The sequence below is a fragment of the Pleurodeles waltl genome, chromosome 4_2 (genome assembly GCF_031143425.1).
Source record: "Pleurodeles waltl isolate 20211129_DDA chromosome 4_2, aPleWal1.hap1.20221129, whole genome shotgun sequence".
Classification (NCBI taxonomy): Eukaryota; Metazoa; Chordata; class Amphibia; order Caudata; family Salamandridae; genus Pleurodeles; species Pleurodeles waltl.
The window spans coordinates 863,671,605-863,690,419 of NC_090443.1; the positions used below are offsets into that span (position 1 = coordinate 863,671,605).

General features: G+C 45.9%; 1 protein-coding gene across 4 annotated transcripts in view; it reads right to left on the reverse strand.

Annotated features, from left to right (window-relative positions):
• The window catches only part of TMEM61 (transmembrane protein 61), a 40,340-nt gene extending 22,835 nt beyond the window's left edge, over positions 1 to 17,505 (reverse strand). For 2 of the 4 annotated variants that reach the window (XM_069232612.1, XM_069232608.1), the window contains exon 1: positions 16,694 to 17,067. The gene's annotated coding sequence lies outside the window, so the exon portion shown is untranslated. Of the gene's footprint in view, positions 1 to 16,693; positions 17,068 to 17,238; positions 17,344 to 17,364 lie in introns of those variants that run through there. The other 2 variants (XM_069232609.1, XM_069232610.1) reach the window with 2 other exon arrangements.
• Positions 17,506 to 18,815: the final 1,310 nt, after the last annotated feature.

Sequence of the window (18,815 nt, forward strand, 5' to 3'; positions counted from 1 at the left end):
CTATCACTGTTGTGAAATGTCAAAGTACTTTCACACCACAAACCAATTAGTAACGGGGGCGAGGGTGACACACACATGTAACCACACACTGACACACAACTCACAGATATCCACATACATACACAGTACACACACTACAGCAATCACACATACGTCAATAACACACACCTACCACCAGAAACACAACACCGGCGCAGTCACAAACAACAACACACAACACCACCGAATGACACCACAAACGCTACACCATCAAAGCATTGGCAAGCACCCACAGCAGACACTACCCATTGGCAAATCACACACACAACACAAAGTACCACCAACAGGGAACAAACTCACACTATCACACAACCATACAATGCAGCATTCAACCTACCCCGACAAACACACATCACAACGTATCTGACATCCCATTCATCACACTCACTCAGTCACACAGTATAAGCACACAAAGGCACACAACACTGCAACAAGCACGTCAACACAAGCACCACTCAATACCATCACAACAACATGTCTCCAACATACACATGCCCATCACATAACACAAACCCATCACTGGGGGACAAATGCACTGCACACAACCTCACATGCTTCCCAGACAAAACAGATAGCACAACCACCACTTACACACAAATACTCACACAGAGTTCAGTTCTGCCACACCACTGAGCTGATCTGCACAGACCACTGCATCATCCAATTCACAATCGATGGCCAACCAGAGCGGCACCCCCAAACCACCCATGCTGTAGCTGAGCAAGGTCACAGAACCCAACTTAATTGCCACCCTCAAAGAAGCTACATAGCCTCAGAAACAGTTTACACAACTTCACCAACTGAATCGCATCAGCCGCCCACAGCATCGCCCCCCCTGAAAAGCACCACTGCCAGCAAACCCACCAAGCATGCCAGTTGGTTCACCCCAGAGCTTCTGACCCTCAAACACCACTGCAAGAAACTGGATAGACACTGGCACCCACAAAACCCCCACCAACATCAACCCTTATGGATCCACCCACAACAGCTACCACCACCATCTTAGAGAGACCAAGAAAAAAGCCCTCATCTCCTGCATAGAAGCGAGCGCCAACCACACCAAGGAACTGTCCAGCATTGTCAGAGAATTCTCCTGTCCAACTGCCACAGAGAATCCGATCTGCCCCTCCCAAGTCCTCCGTGACACTCTAGCGGACTACTTTCACCACAAGATCAGACATCTACAGCAACTTCGACCTCCAACCCACCAACCTCAACCACCTCTGCACTCAAACCAACACCCCCTGCCCCCACAGGATCACTAACTGGAAGCTGCTATCTACCGAAGACATCATCTCTGTCATGAGCTCCATCCACTACATATCCCCCAGGGACCCCTGCCCACACCACATCTACAACCTAGAAAAAGAAGTAATCACAAGATCCCTCATAAACATCCTCAACACCTCCATCACCACAGCCACCATCCTGATGCTTGGAAGCACGCTGAAGCTCCTCCTGAAGAAACCCTCTGCAAACCCCACCAAACCCAAAAACTACCACCCATCTCACTTCTCCCTTTCCCCGTCAAAGTCTTGGAGAAAGCCATCAACTGCCAGCTCACTAACTACCTCGAAGAAAACAACTTGATCGACCTCTCTCAATCTGGCATCTGACCGAATCACAGTACCAAGATTGCCCTGATCGCAGCAACAGACGACATCAAATGCCTCCTCAACCTAGGAGGAACAGCTGCCCTGATACTACTCGAGCTATCGGTTGCCTTTGACACCGTCTCCCACCACACTCTCATCACCAAGCTCCACCACTTTGGCATCCAAGGCAACGCACTTAATTGGATCTCCTCCTTCCTCTCCAGCTGAACACAAAGAATCTACATTCAACCCTCAGCTTCCGCTCCCAAGGACATCATCTACAGCGTCCCCCAGGGCTTCTCCCTCAGCGCCACCCTCTTCAACATCTACATGACACCATTAGCAGACATCACTCGCACCCACAAACACAACTTCATCTTCTACGCCGATGACACTCATCCTGTCCCATACAGATGGTGCTGTCGCCACCAAGGCCAACTTCCCAAGCACGATGACCAACATCGCCACCTGTATTAGGACCAACTGCCTTAAGCTCAACTCAGATGAAACAGAGGTCTTCATTTTCAGGAATAAACGCTCCCCCTGGAACGACACCTGGTGGCCCTCAGCTCTTGCCCCCTCACCCACCCTAATTAGCCAAGCACGCAACCTTGGAATCATTCTGGACACACACTAACCATGAAGCAACAGATCAACACCATATCCTCTGCATGTTTCCACACTCTCTGCATGCTATGCAAGATCTTTCGCTGGATCGTGATCTCTACCAGGAAGACAGTCACCCAGTATAGGAGGCTGGTCCTCCATGTAGTGTGCAAAACTAGGCAAACTGTGCAGTAGGTCCAGGCAACCAAACATTGGTTTTACAGAGGTAAAACCTAGATCACCTAATACTCTAATTTTTATGGTAGCTTGGTCGAGCACTTAGGCTTATCTTGGAGTTGTGAAAAGCATTTGTTGGACTCAAAGTATCAATAAATGAGACCACAGACTCGAAAGAATAACTCAAGACCAATATATAAAAATACTTCAGATTTTTATAAAAATGTTAAGACCGAGATCATAAAAATTGGGTAACTACTTTTTAAGTTAAGTTTAATAAAAAATATTCTTTTTGTGCATAATTGCACACCATAGGAATCAATAAAGAAAATAAATTGAAAATGTGCATAAAATCAGGCAATGTGTTTACCAATGTCTCCTTTCGCAGGTAGTCGGTGGTCACTATGGACTACCTGGAGATGTTTGGGCACCTCCCAGTTTCAGAGGGAGCGGCTGGAGAATGTTTTTGGAGCTGGTGCAAGGCCACTGTGAGGACCACTTGGAAAAGCACTTTACAGGTGGACTTAAAGGTAAGTCCCCTTGGAGTGTTGAGGTTGCAGGGGGTGCAGGACCCTTAGGTACAGCTGTATCTTCAGTACAGGGCACATGGCAGCCGAATGCAGAACTTATCTGTGAGCCAGGAGCCCTTGGGAGCAGAAAGGAGGGTCTCTTTGAGTGTCGCTTGCAGGCCAGCAGAGACACTCTGGTGGGAGATCCAGGTGGTTTCTGAAGTCCCTCGACTGGGGCTTCCTCATGGTCCTTTTACAGTCTAGAATGGGCTGCCCTTCTTGGTGTCCAACGTGAGTTGACCAGTACCTAGGGCTATTGCACAGTTTAGCCACTGGAAGGTGCAGTGCTACCAAACTTGGAACACTTTCAGGGTTTGTCCTCAAGGTCTATTGGGTGGAGTTTGGTCTAGCTGCAGCATCTGGTTCCTTGGTCAGCAGCCTGTCAGTGAAGTGGCCTTCACTTAGTCTTAGTCTTTGGTCTTGGGTTTCAGGAGAGTGATGACTTCACTCTGGAGGGGGAGCTTTGGTGATTTACAAAGAGAGGAGGTCCTCTGGGGGGTTTGTGGAGTCCATCCAGTGTCCAAGCAACCGTTCAGCAACGACTGTCAAGTCCTGGGTGCAGCAAGCAGAATGTTGTGCCTTTTCTTTGTGCAGTAGGACTTCAGTTCTCCTTTGTTGCTGGTCTTCTTTTGTCCTTGGAATCTGTTTCTCTGGTCTAGGGTTGCCCACTAAATACTGTATTTAGTGGGCGTTTAGGGAAGTAGCTAGTAGTGACCGATGAATCATCTATCTTAGGGTGGCTACACCCACTTAGTGACCACTTCCTGTGGGCAGAGGTCACTTACCTACACCTGATTGGCTATTTTCCTTCCATTCAAGATGGAGGAAATGAAATGGAGGCGTCACCTGGCATGCAACACCTTAGGGGTGGTGCAAGCTGGGGATGACTACTCCTCCTGTCCTTAGTGTGATTTCCCGCCATTGCTCCCACCAAAAGTGGGGTTTGCAATGGGGCAGCCATCTGCTGCTAGCAGCAGGCTTGAGGGTTAAGTTTCAAGGACAGTAAGCCCTTTGAAGCTTGCTAGCAGGGCAGTGCACATTCCTGGGGGGAGGTGTAATAGGACCTCTGCTCAGGAAGGGCTGTGTTCTGGGACCCAGGGTTCCAGAATCTTGTCTGGCGTGGCAAGCTGGTTGTGACTAGCTAGCAACCATGCCAGAGTAGTTGCAGGGGCCTCTAAGGTGACCCCTGGGTACATTTTGTAATACATCCAATACTTCAACCAGTTTGGATTTATCATTCTCAGTTGTTTGATAACAAACAACCCAGAATTTAGAGTAGCCATCATGTAGCTGTGAAACTTGTACTGACCACTGTCCAGCACATACATTTAAAATGGTTGTCCTGTTCACTAACCATGTCCCAGGTTTGGCAAGGACATAGTAGGGGCATATTGATCATGCATCTATGCCCACACATACAGTATAGTGCACCCTGCCTTAGGGCTGGAAGGTCTGCCAGAGGGGTGACTTACCTATGGTGCATTCTATTATAGTGGACAGGGCACACAGGCTATGTGCCTTGCCGAGTTTGCATTTTAGGATTGCATCAAAGCACTCAGCCTGCAATGGTAGTGCTGGGTGCTTCTGGATGCATGGCCCTAGACGGAGCACAATTTGTGCTGCTGCTCTCAGGGATTTACCCTTAGTACCCTATGCCCTGAGTACCTAAGTACCACTTACTAGGGACTTATAGTGGTAGCTAAAGGTGTTGCCAATTGTGCCAGTACTTTTGCAATTTTTAGGGAAAGAACACTGACACTGGGGATCTGGTTAGCAGGATCCCAGTGCACTCCAGTCCAAGTTGCATCCAGAAAACAGACACAAAGTGGGGGGTACTGCAATAGTGGGCCAGTTTCCCCCACCCAGGCCCTCATCTTGAGCCATCTCGACTACGGCTCACACTCTACACCAGAATCACCAAACAGCTCCTAAACTGAATCCAGACTATCCAGAACTCGTAGCAAGACTCGTCCTCAGCCTCCCCAGAAGATCTCACCTCTGGGACCTCCACTGGCTCCCCGTCGAGAACAGATGCCTCTTCAAGCTCCTCACGAACACCTACAAAGCCCTCTGCAAATCCAGACCAGCTTACATAAACAAGCACCTGACATTCCACCAACCAACCAAAGAGCTCTGCTCCTCCACCGATGCGCTGGCCCACGTCCCCAGCATCTGCTGTGACAGATGCGGAGGGTGCGCCTTTTCCAACCTCACCGCAAGATCATGGAATGACCTCCCCCTCCACCTGGGCACCTCCTCCTCCCTGAAGGATTTTCGGAAGCAGCTCAAGACCTGGCTCTTCAAGCATCATCACTCACCGACCAAGGCTTGCAGACCCCACCAGCACCTGGAGACCCCCGGGGTGACAAGCCGCACTCTACAAGACCTACTGATTGGCTGATTGATTGATGGCCCTGCCCCATGCTATAGTGGGCGGAATAAAAATGTGAATGACACACTGAAAGACTAATGGACAAAGGTGGCTGGCACCCAATCTTAAAGTGTTACCAAATAGGGACAAATACCTGGCACTTCATCCTGTAAAATGTTATTCTAATCAAAGCAACACTGATTAAAAGTATCAACCTATTTCATCATATCCTGGATTGTGGAAAGCAAACCTTCTGAACCTGTTTGTTCCCCTTCTTTTTCCCATAGTTGACGACATCTTTTTCCTGGCTTTTGCTAATTTATGGGAATTCTTCCAGTGGCAAAGAGCAGGGTACTATTCTAAACATTTCCAAAAGCATTTTCAAAATCTCCATCTAATTACGCACATGCTGTCTGGAGAACAAATATGCTGATGCCCGAAATCATAAGGAGATTCACATGGTGTCAGGGTCAACATCACAATCTGGCCTTCTCAATTTAGCGGAAACATGTGCCGTTCAAAATGGGACGTGGCCACGCCTGCTTGCAGGCAGTGCTGCATGAACTCCTTAAAATCCGAGAGGGAAGGAAATATGCGAAGTCTCGGACAGCAACAGAAAGACATTTAAAACTCCATCCTCCAGTGGAAAAGAAACATTGTCGGGTGCTTGCCTATTTTTATAATCCAGGGCAAACCACTTGCCCTTACACTGGAATCTCACCAACCCTCCTGCATTCCTTAATAGTTAATCATCTCTCTTCACAAACATCCCAGAGACACCAGCACTCCCTTCCACAACGTAGAATAATGTTCAAATAGTTGAGCCTGAGACGGATGCGCCTCTGACTTAAAACGATAACATATTTACACTTTTATTATAAATAAAAATGTAATGTATTTATTATTTATTTTAATTTAAATTAGGTGTTTTTACGTAGCGCTGTGCTTATCAAAAATAAAGTCGCAGTGGTACTGAGCACTTAGGAGAAAATATTTTCTTTTTCATTTTAGAGAATGGGGCGAGGTCAGTTTCGAGTTTTTCTTTTCTTTTACTGTTTTGGGGTATATCAGACAAAAAAGTAAACTGAAGCCAGGGCCTTATTTGTCACCTCAATACCATTTCTACTCCTGTTATAAATTAATGTGCTTTACGGTCTGTGCACATTTTCATAATTAAAAGTATTTTTTGTAATTGTTCATTATATGTATTGAAAAAAACATGATTGGACATTAGGTAGCGTTCTGCCACATCTCCAGTGTAACGCGGTCACCACTGTGCCGATATCACACCACACCCTATATGTTGGGATGCCTCCGCGAGTAGTAAAATGTCACCAACAACTTCAGATAGGTCCTGATAATGCTTCTTGAGGGCTTACTTGTTGAGACACGAATGGCAGCTGAAGGTTGATGTGCGTTGCCTCACTGCCATTGGGGCGTTTGCCATGATGTACAGACACACTAATGTCTGGGGCCTTAGAAAAGGCCTTTGTTGACATGCGTTCAAGAGAAACTACTAAGAGCCTGGCTGAGGGTTGAAAAAGATACAGCGTTGAACAGTCTTATCTATTGATGTTCTTGTTTAATCGCTTCCAGTAAGACTCCTATACTCTCAATGTTAAAGTAAGGAGCAATACAGTCTGGTGGTCTGGCAAGATCATTGATTAACAGCTGCTGTATGAAGTTGGATGCTGCAGGAGAAGAGATGGGGAGCATCTAAAGACAAAGAAAGATGCCTACATCTGGAATGAAGTAATAATGACTGAATGAAAAAGCAGCAAGCTCGGCTAAAGAAGCAACGACGTTACAGGGGGTGGCAGAGCAAGTCTGATCTGGAATCGTGTAGATGATCCTAAACCACAAAGAGGACTACAGGTGGCACTGGCAGTGGTCACAGCAATTTTAGGTCTCTAATCTGGGAATTTGCTTTAGGTGCACAGTTGATGAAAAACTTGGAACACATTTCCACTTGCATTGATCATAGTGTTTCTGAAATGTTGCCATTTCAAGATATCAGATTAAATGGCTCTGCTGGCCCAATCAATGCGTGACTTTGACTGTGTCTTTTTGTGAGTGAGAATAGGCACTCTAATCATTTTTCCACAAAGGACACAGCCTGGCAATCGTCTTCCTGGCAGGAGGGACATATCTATAGAGAACGCAAGGGCTGGACAGAGAACCAATAGGCTCACTTGGGCCGCTGAGTACAGCTATACCCTCTGAGTGGCTCTTACAGCCTTGCTGCATATATCCTCAGGTTCCCTAAAAAAACTCTTGTTTGAAGGCGTCAGATGTTGGCAATTATTGGGTCTAGGCTCCAATCTAGTAATCTATTTTTCCTGTTTTCTTCTTTTGACTGCTCAAATGAATGCAACCTTCATTCGGTGCCCTTTGTAAGGAGAAAAACGCATCCCTCCTTCGGGAATCAAACACTCACTTTGCTGTTGAACTCTCTCATTAGGGAAATAATCTGGGTGAAAACGAATGGGAAGTACCAGAATAATGTTTCATCGAACTGAGGTGCTGTACAATACTCCATGTTATTGTTAGTATATATTTTCTTTGAATATTTTATGTAGAAAGGAACACAATTTAACTGATGTTTAGATATTGTTACTATTACTGGTGCTTTTTGGTTTAGGTTTGCAAATGTCGCTTGGGGCATACATATGCCAAGGCCTAATGAAGGTAATATGGACTGTAGTGTGCCAAAGGTGATTTCTGGCTCGGTGGCTTGGTGTTGGGAAAATGGTGTTTGGCCCCTGCACCATATTCATTATACGGTATCTACTGCTTTTTAATGGTCAGTTGCTGGTAGAAGCCAAGGGCCTCATTTACAAGCCCTTTGCACCACCGCTGTGTCACTTTTTGTTTTACGCAGCAGTGGCGCTAGCATTGCACTACACTGCTCCATATTTACAAACTGACGCATAGGGCCCAATGTGTCAGTGTGTAAAGCCCTGCATCACATTTTACCTACGCCAGGTATAATGTATGCTGGGTAGGTGTTCCCTCGGAAAAAGCCACAGAGAACTGACGCAGTAAAGTTTGCAACTTTTCACTGTGTCATTCTACGACTTCACTGAGTCAAAATTTTATCATGCAGGGCTTTTTCCTATGGGACTCTCCTCATACTCCTGGAGTTGCATCACTTTAACAATGCAACTCCAGCAATGCGTCAATTTAGTGCCAATAGATGCATCAGAAATTCTGATGCAACTGTGAAAAGGTACACCATAGAGCTCTGTATTGTAAATACAGCGCGTTCCTGACATCATTAAGGGATGTGCTGCAGGTGCACGAAATCTGACGCAACGATCACGATGCGTCAGATTCTTGTAAATGAGGCCCCAAGTGGTGTCATGATGCATATTGTTTTTGCCTGATCACCGTAAGAAAACATTTATTTGAGTGCTCTGTCCCATCTTTCATGTCCCATTACAAAGACCTACATATGACTCATTGTTTGCAAACAGATGTATGCTAATAAAAGGGTTTGATAGCCCAGCAGAGAAAAATTATTCTACTAATTGAGTTGGTTGTAACATTCTAAAATAGGTTGATTCTGTTTTAGTGAAATAGTTAACATCATAAACACAAAATGTGTGTTTAATGTATAAATTAAACTTGAACTGCCACAGTTAATGCACGCAAATTGCACTGTGCTGTTAGTACTGCCAGCAATATACACGTAACACCTTGATTATGGTGCTGGGTTTTTCTTTACCAAATCGCTACATTCTGAGAGCATAAATATGTGTTTTTAAGATCCAACTGTACGAACACACTTGCCAAGAACAATTAATAAATCAAAAGCGCAGGACTGTATACATGATTTTCGTGTACATTGAGTAATCTGGAAATCCTGAATGTGACATATTTTAGTTTTAGAGAGTGCATTTGTTTTAATGTAGTGCTACACATGTATGATTAGTCCATGGATAGCATGTGCATTTAGAGCGCATTCTACTGTTATCTAAAGATGATAATTCAAAAGAGGACAAGAATAGGGTAAAGTAAATTGAAGTCTTCCATTCCTGTTAGAAGTGATTTCTCCGTGGATAGGCCAATACTTAGAGGGGGAGCTCAACTACCACGCTATATTACCCATCTGAAATATAATTTCCTCTGTACTAGGGTTAAATGATAAGATGTCATAAAGCCGACTCTCATCACAAATTAAGCCTTTCTCCACCTTCCCCTCTATTTTCTAGTCTCATATTTGTTTCTGCAAGATTAAAATTCTGCCAAGGACCTGATTGAGTGAAGATTTGCTCAATAAAATACAGTATGTCACAGTTCATAAAAGAGTTAAAATCCCATCCAGTTTGCCCATTTCTTAGCTATTCTTGACAACAGGGTCCTACATAGTCATGATTTAACATTGCTTTCTCAGTACGATTGCTCTAAGGTGCCTTTTTAGGCGGAGGTCTTAAAATAATGCAAATTAAAGACTGCTACTCTTAACTTGCCAGCCAAGTTCATGTCTAGTTATGACACTTGGCTCTACACGGTCTGAAGTGTGGCCCTTGCTTTCACACTACTTTTCTTACCATGTTTTCTTTAAACATGCACTTTATGAAATAATGTAATTTACTCTTTATCATAAAACTCCTGATGAGAGAACATAAAATACAGGACCACCTTTTTTGTGAAGACAATTTTCATGGTTACTCTCAAGTCAACATCCTACAGCTTCATAGCTCACTGTTAAGGTCAAAGAATACACTCGTAGTGAAATATAGCGTCCCTTACAAATCTTTAAAGAAAGAATCATCAGTACATGCCCAGATGGGTTCCCCTTCCGTCACCAATAGTCAATAATTCTTAGGTCTGCACTAATCACTTACAGGTGCTGTAGACATGCATAAACGTTTCATCAATCATATAGTAATGCCCAGGGCATGCACATATTTGCCACCCATCACCAAGTAATTGTCAGGTTGTTCCAAGATTATTATTTTTTATTGGCCACGATGCCACGACTTTCACTTTGGCCACAGGATGGGTTATTAAGGACATTGAAGCATTCTCTCCCCCCATCGCCAAAGAGGAGGCTATGGATGAAATAGCTGTTGATATTCCACTCTTTCTTCCACATTGTATCTCTATAAAAGGGCTAACGATGAATTGCACAGGAAGCCGGCATTAATGTACTCATCCATGTGTCTGTCTTTCCCTCTATAGCCAAGCCCATTTATGCAAATGTGAGTGTGTTTGTGTGTGTGTGTGTGTGTGTGTGTGTGTGTGTGAGAGAGAGAGAGAGAGAGAGAGCACCTCTGCCTTCTTATGTACATTTGTTAATCTTTGTGCCGAGGACCAAGGGGACTACTCCAGACCACCACCTGTGATGCAGGATCCATGCAGTTCCAAAGGAGAGCAGATCCACTGAGCCAGTCATCATTACAGTTGGTGCCTGTAGATGCAGCGGTGTGACTCCTTCATTCCAAGGGAGATTCCTTCTTACATTTTGTGCAGGCTGAAGACTTGCCACCCTCGGAGGATGCACAGCCAGGGAAATGTTGCAGTTGCTGGAAGGAGCCGGAGAAATAATGTTGCAGAGCAGAGTCGTCGCTGAGGTTGCAGATTGTCGGTTCCTGGAGGGTCCAGTTGCAGTCCCAATGGCCAGAAGAGGAAGTAAACAGTGCAGAGGAGTCCTGCTGGAATCTTCAACGATGAATCTGAGGACTCACCCAAGAGAGAGACCCTAAATAGCCCAGCGGGGTGACCACGTATCAGGAGGGGGTTGTGACATCACCTACCTGACCTAGGCACTCAGATGCTCCCAGGGGCCTCTGCACATCTTGGATAGAAGATGGCAGAAGCAAGTGGCCACCTGGAGGAGCTCTGGGTACCACCACTGAGGTGGTGATAGACAGGGGAGTGGCCACGCCACTTTCCTTTGTCCAGTTTCGCATCAGAGCAGGGACCGGGGGGCCTGGACTGGTGTAAACCAGTTTATGCTAGGAGGGCACCAAATGTTCCCTTCAAAGCACACCAGTGGCTTGGGGGAGGCTAACCCTCCCAAGTCAAGTCACACCTATTTCCACCGGGAGAGGTTGTTGCCTTGCCTCTCCCACAGGAAATCCTTTGTTCTGCCTTCTCTTGCTTGAGCTGGTAAAGCAACAGGAGGGCAGAAACCTATCTGGTGGGTGGCAGCAGTGCGGGCTGCTTGCAAAACTCTGAAAGACTAGTAGGAGCAATATTGAGGGTCCTCTAAGCAGCCCCCAGAGTGCATGGAATCATGTAACCAATACTGGCAACAGTATTGAGGATGATTCTGACATGTTTGATGCAAAACATGCCCAGGTTCAGAGTTACCATTCTGTAGCTGGACACAGGTAGTGTGTTCAGTACACGGGTGAAATGGCTTCCCCGCACCTACGAAGTCCAGTGCAGTGGATCTGGAGTTCGTAGGGGCACCTCTGCTCATGCAGCGGTGCCCTCACACACAGGTACCTGCACCCTGCCCTCTGGGATAGTAGGGCCTACCATAGAGGTGACTTACAGTGACCTGGTTCATTGACCTGTAGTGAAAGGGTGCATGCACCTTTTCACACAGGCTGCAATGGCAGGCCGGCTGACCCATTTTGCACGGGCTCCCATGGGTGACATAATACATGCTGCAGCCCATGGGGAACCCCTGGTGCCCCAATGCCCTGGGTACCTAGGTACCATATAAGACTTACATGGGGACACCAGTATGCCAATTGTGGGGTATGCAAAGTCAGGAACAACCACATTTAGAGGGAGAGAGCACAGTCACTGGGGTCCTGGTTAGCAGGATTCCAGTGAAAGCAGTCACAGCACACTGACAGCCAGCAAAAAGTGGGGGTAACTACGCCAAACAGAGGGTACTTTCCTATAGCTACAATATGAACAAATGAACAGATGTGAGTGTTTAGCACATGGATGCTTCCTGGGCAAACATGAAGTAGGAAATACACCTAACAGACACAGAAACAGCAGCCAGGGCGGATACGTTACCTAAACTGCGACATGTGCCAGATAGAAAAGCATAAGAACACCTAGATTATATATGTTGTGCCCTGTAGTATTATCTGCTTGTTGCCCATTTGTAGGGGCGGGTGGGGTGAGGGCATGGATTTCTGTGCTGAGAAAGTGTTTCCAATTGACGAATTCAACACTCTATACATTCAATGCATTAACTGAGTATGACTTCGCTGACGTATCTGTAAACGCTCTGGGCAGTCAATTTTGATGCAGATCAGGCCTGCTTTCAGGGTAAGGTGTTGCAATGACTCTGTGGGGCTGCTCTGAACATTATCACCCCAACTGATTTTGGTTTCCACCCTGACCCTGACGCAGGTGTCTTCCCAACATGTCCTCGCACCGCCCTCACGCCCCCAAGGCCTTACAGCCTCAGGCAGCAGATAAGGACAGTGCATGCCTGACCGGGAGCACGCGCCGCCATCACCTGCTGGGCTCACCTTTGCCCTGGATGTCGTCTGCAGCACCGAGGATGCTCTCTGGAGTTTCCATTCTTGCGTCTAACAATAGACTCCGTCCCAGCAGCATGAGCAGATCTCATAGTCCTGCAGAAACAATGCTCCTGGAGAGATGGCACGCTGTAATTTACCGCCTCGTGAATGAATAGCCATGGAGCGCGCACTAAGGGTGGGGGACAAGGAAGTTCGCATGTGAGAAGGTACAATTATGGTCGGACTGGCCCATATGACAACCAGGCAGTGCCCGAAAAACTAGTCTGACAGGTCAGTGTTAGGGCCCGTTTTTAAGTTCTTTGTGGTCTGTTTTATGCTCTGTTGGACTGGTTTTTTTACTGTTGATTTTTCTGATATTACCACAAACAATACCTGCAGCAGGCACACATGTAGTCTCCCATACTCTACAAAACACCTATACAGATTGTCTTTACAAGTTTGAAACCTGCCCTGGATTTGCAAATGTGGGCCACCTGTTCAGCTACCTGATTTGCTAATGGGGGGCACCTTTAATTTGGTGCCCAGGGTCTATTACCATTCTGACCCTGGATACAATAACATAAAAAAACGTATTTGCATATGCCTATGTTGATCAATATCAGTATGTGTATATTTCTAGTTCTATATAGTTCTTTAGAAAATATGTATCGCTACTATGTCATAACAATAAAATACACACACACTCTTTAAACCTGTTTGACTAAGTAAATTTACCCATGGTTTGAATTATGTATTGAATGTACATATATGTGTGCATATGTGTGTGTATTCATGTATGTACGTATGTATGTATGTGTGTGTGAGTATATATATATATATATTTATATATATATATATATATATATATATATATATATATATATATATATATGTGTGTGTATGTTGTTCTGTGCTTGGCATGTTTGTGGGTCATTGCATTGCTCCTGGGTGGGTTGTTATACTAGATATCTATGAATCCCTGCTCTCATCTTGCCACACTTATCTACCCATCATCATCATATGTCATGTCTCTATCAATCTATCCTCCATTCCCACTCTGACTCATCCCAAATCCATTCTACTACTTTCATCTCCTAAATAACTCTCCTAAGCTCTTCCCTCCGCTTGCACATCTAACTCACCAAACCTCACTCTACTACCATGACCTCCCAAACAACCCTACTAAATTCGCCCTCATTTATCTCACCCTGCTTCTATGATCTCCCTAACCCTACCACAGACTCTTCCCTCCTCCATCGCCCTTTACTCATCCCACGCCTTTGGGATGAGGGATATACTCCCAATTAACACTTCTGGATTTCTTTCCTCCTCCACCCCTCCATTACTCCAGTCAATCTAACTAACAAACTCTCATATCCGCGGCTCAAAGTAACTCATAATAATGCTAAAACTGTACTCATATTTCCCAGTACTAATCCATCACTAATTCTTGTTGGGTTCCGGAGTAGCGTGCTACTCGCCGAAAAGCGCTTTGACGCCTTGTCAGGGATAGTAAGAGCTATACAAATACTATTACAATTACAATTACAATTTAGAAGAAAAGTTTATCTGCTCTTAGCACTCAGCTTTGGTTAGAAATGAGAGGTTGGGACCAGTGCAGGAAATGAGACGGATCTCAGTAGATCCCAGACCCAGCTGCTATTATTGAGCCCGATCAGGGACCTGGGCTGGCCCCAGTGAAATATGCTACAAATTTGTCTTAGTCTAATTTGCTAACACCAGGGCACATTCAGCAATGCCCACTTTCCATTCAGAAGAGCAATTTACAGGCAGCGAGGGGGCTTTATTATGTTCACTTCCAGCTTAGGCCACAACAAAGGCCTTTTTAAACCCTTCTGTTTTTTGCCATCTTAAACCCTCTTTTTTGGATTAACATCTGGCTTGGAGCTATCTGAAGACTAACACCCAGATGTCAATGCAATGAAGGGAAACAAAGACGCTGAGCTTGATTTCAATTCAAGTACTTAAGAAAAACTATGGTTTGGAGGCAGGTTTCTTTAAGCTACGTGCATGAGAGGTATGCATTCACTCTAAGGATGTCTGGTGTATCTCTCTGTATGAGTAAGTACCACAATAACAATTTAAATAGTTTGTACAATTTTTTTGTTTCTTTTTAAATTGCACTACTCACTCCAGTGTGGTGTCACAGACTCACGCATTATACAGAAACAATAGATCATACAAATGTGTAAGTAAGTCAATGTACTGGAAATGTTACATACGTTAATAAGTGTTACATGTTAGGAGTCGCATATTGTTTTTACTGGTAGGCATTCTATGTTAAAAGTCCAAGATCGGAAGAAACACAAAAGCTCCAGTGCAGACAAATTGTAGCTGCTCATCATTCTTTTAAATTGGTAGAGACACACATCAGGGATGTCCCTTCTCATCACTACTTCTTGTGTTTAGTATAGAGCTGTTAGCAGAAACTATCTGAGAGGCTATGATATAACAGGGTTTATATGAGGTCCTATTCTAGAAGACCATGTGTCATTATACAGAGATGATCTTCTAATATACCTCAGCACACCAACTGGTTCCGGTCCAAAAATAGAATTGATCTTGAACAAATTTGGAAACATTGCGGGACTGAGGGTAAAATGCACCAAGTCAAGTGTCTTTTCACAGAAGTGGTTCACGTAGGTGCTAGATCGGACATCGCAGTCAGAACTGCTGATGGCAGCCAAAAGTATTTACTACTAAGGGATATGGACACCCAAACCTGAGGCTCAGGTGTGGGCTGGTAATGTTACACCAATGCTGGATAGGCTGAAAAGGGATCTCTTTAATTGGAACCAGATGCCTGTGTCACTGATGAGCATTGAGCTCTAGTGAAAATGGCAGCAATCCCACAACTTCACATATCACTCAAAACGTCCCACTGCCTACCTGCTTCTTTAAGCAGGTAACCTCCACGCTAATGGGATTCATATGGAACAACAAGATTCCTAGGATATCCATGGACAAATGTTGTTTTGACTTTTGACAGCAGCCTGGGCATGGCCCACATGATTTCATACTATCTAGCCTCCCACACAACTGGCTACTTATCTCCAGATTGATCCATTATTATGGGCAGTGGGAGACCATTTCCCACTTCATGGCATCTTATAGGGGTAGACCACCAATTGACCTTTCTCCGTTAATGAACGTGGTTTTAGCCACCTGGAGGGAAGCTTGGTAAACAATGGAATGGAAGGGAAGGCTAAACGAAGCAATTCTACTAAGGGTAGGCGCAAGTGTCCCCCAGATTACGGCTCTGTTAGCAGTTGCAGGGTGGGTCATGTTGGAAATCACATTGAAAACTGTGGTTACTTTCAACTACATAAGATCATTTGAAGAGATGCATGAGGATTTCAGAGTCCTTTCCTCCAAGTTCTTTAGATACCTCCAGCTTTCTCAGGCATTGGCCGTATTTGCATTGGCCCATGATAGAATCGATTCTAGAATTTAGTCCTCTAGCTCCAAACTATCCCTATGCCAGTAGTGTCCATTTATCAAGTCCCTGCGCTTCTCCCACATGTGTACAGCCAATGGCTCGTGTTTTCGCCCACCAATGCATTAAGAAGCTATCACAAGCCTCCGCCCCCTCCACCATCAGGGTCCAATCGGCTTTATTTCAGACAGCCTCTGCAGACCCGTGGCTGACAAGTCAGCCTCTGGCGCAGAGCTATCGTGCAGCATATGCAGTGGCACCCGGGCAAGGGGACGAGTGGGTCCACTGCACCTCAATAATTGCTATATCTCGCTACCGTGCCGGAGGACGGGGTAAGGGCACTTACCATATTTGCACTGAGGTCATGGTACTCTTGCTAGAGATTGGCCAGCCCGCACACACAGACACACCGATCTGTAATATCTGGGAGTACTTACCCCTGGTGTGATGAGGGCCGATGAGTCTGCAGTCCGTGTGTTCTTGGACTTTGCACAGCTGTGGTCTGCCCGGCAGCTTCAGGGTCCCAGATATCCCTGGTCTGCGTCCGTGGTTTTGTAATTCCAGGATTTGTTTCTGGATAGTTGCAGGTCCCGGATACTCACGCCGTCTAGGTTTAGTCTGAAGGTTTGTAGAGAGCTTGCAGTCACTGCTCCCTGTGGGGTTGTGGAGCAAGGGTGGGGTTTGGTGCCCGTGTACACGCACCACCGTGATGTGCAACAGTGGCGTGGCAGTTACTTGAAAACAGTTTACTTTTTAATGTTCTCCCCTTCACAGACACACAGGACTCAGACCCTCCCACCGGCAGCTGTACTCCTCCATGCACAGAAATGCGCCCCCCCCCCCCCCCCACACACACACACAGTGCTGCCCACCAATGTCCATGCACATAAATGTTTGCTCGCCCCACACCCACACACACACACACCCACCCAGCCCTGCCCACGCAGCCTCCATGCATAGAAATACCCCACCTCCATCTCACCCGAGCGCCGACACCACAGTCAGCGGTGGTACGCGCTATATAAGTGCAGCCCATGCACCCGACCGCTTGCCGTTAGACAAACACTTTTGCCACGGGGCAAGAAAGTGAGGGAAAAAGCGCACCCACCTCTCGGCTCCGCGCGCAGCCTGCCTCGGCAGCACACAATGCTGTTTCATAAAACTTGGCAGTCGGTTCTCGTTTGGGGAGGGCTGAGGTCCGTCCCTGTCCAGCCCTCCTCACCCCACCCCGTGAAGTGTGCTGCGTGTAACTGATAGCACTGGCGGCACCTCCTCTGTCTTTCCGTGGGCCCGAGGGGATGGGGCTGGAAGGGGCTTTCCTCGTGTCAAACACAACCCTGGTCTACCAGGGACTTTACAGAAGACTATGCGCACAGCTTGGCTGGTCAACCTCGTTGTACGACCCCCAGAGACCGACACACACTGCACAGCATACCAGGGCCTCTGGAAATGGGCTGCAATTGAGGACCAAATGATGTTGTAGGGCAACTAAATTATGCGGCATAAAGGTAAATTGTGTGGCATAATACGGCATATTCCGCGGCAGTCTTATTTTGCCGTTTTGTCTTTTAACACACATCAATGCTGCCTACGGAAAAGTTTCGCCTCTTTAGTTCAGTTTAATACCCGAATACCTGAAGCAGGGAATGAAAGGTGACCAACTCACCTTTCCAAATGGTTTGCCACTTTACCAGTGTTTGACTGGCCTTTCGGGCAGCCTAACAGTCTGGCACTGCCAGATGGGCCATCTTACAAGTGCCAGTTTGTCGGCTGGTGGTTTCTGGGTCCTGAACTGAAAACTTGTTCCGGAACCCAAAAACATCCGGAATGTTTCAAACTTGCCCACCTGACAATGCCAGACCAGGAGCGCAACTAGACCCATTCTTTGGGGGAGTGGCCAGGGAGGGCGACAAACACGTCCACCTGGAGCGGCAGAGCCATCTTCGAGCCAGAGTGAAAATTACTTGTGGAGGCTCCCTTTAATCTTGCGGCACACTTCACAATTAAGGAGGTCATTTTCTGGGCAATAGTTGGTTAAAGATGCTCCAAGGGCCACTAACATAGGTGTGAGCTCTAAATTCTTTACTTGGGTTAAGGGTTTTCCTGAACGAGTTGTAAACGAACGGATGAAAAATGCTTCATTTTATTCACTTTGGGCCAGCAGACCAAGCAGGATTAGAAATTTCAGGTTTTTGCGTCAAATAGATCTTACCCTTCAAAAAACAAATTTTATGCGAAACTTAGGCACATAAGAATATTTTAGAAAATCAATAAAAAAGGATGGCTGTATAGGCACGTTCCTTTAAGTATTGTTTTGCTCATACTGCATTTTGCAGCAGAGAATACCTTTATCCTTTGCATTCTTTGCAGGATACAATCTTAAAACAGAAGGTAACTCTTGCTGCCAAGAGATAGGATGCTTCATTCCAAGCGCTGTACCACAGACTGTTGTATTCTAAAGTAGTACATGACATCCCTTTGTTCAATCTCTGTTTGGTTAAACATTCAGGTACTAGTGACAGAAGAACCACAGAAATTTGGCCATGTGTGAATAACCAT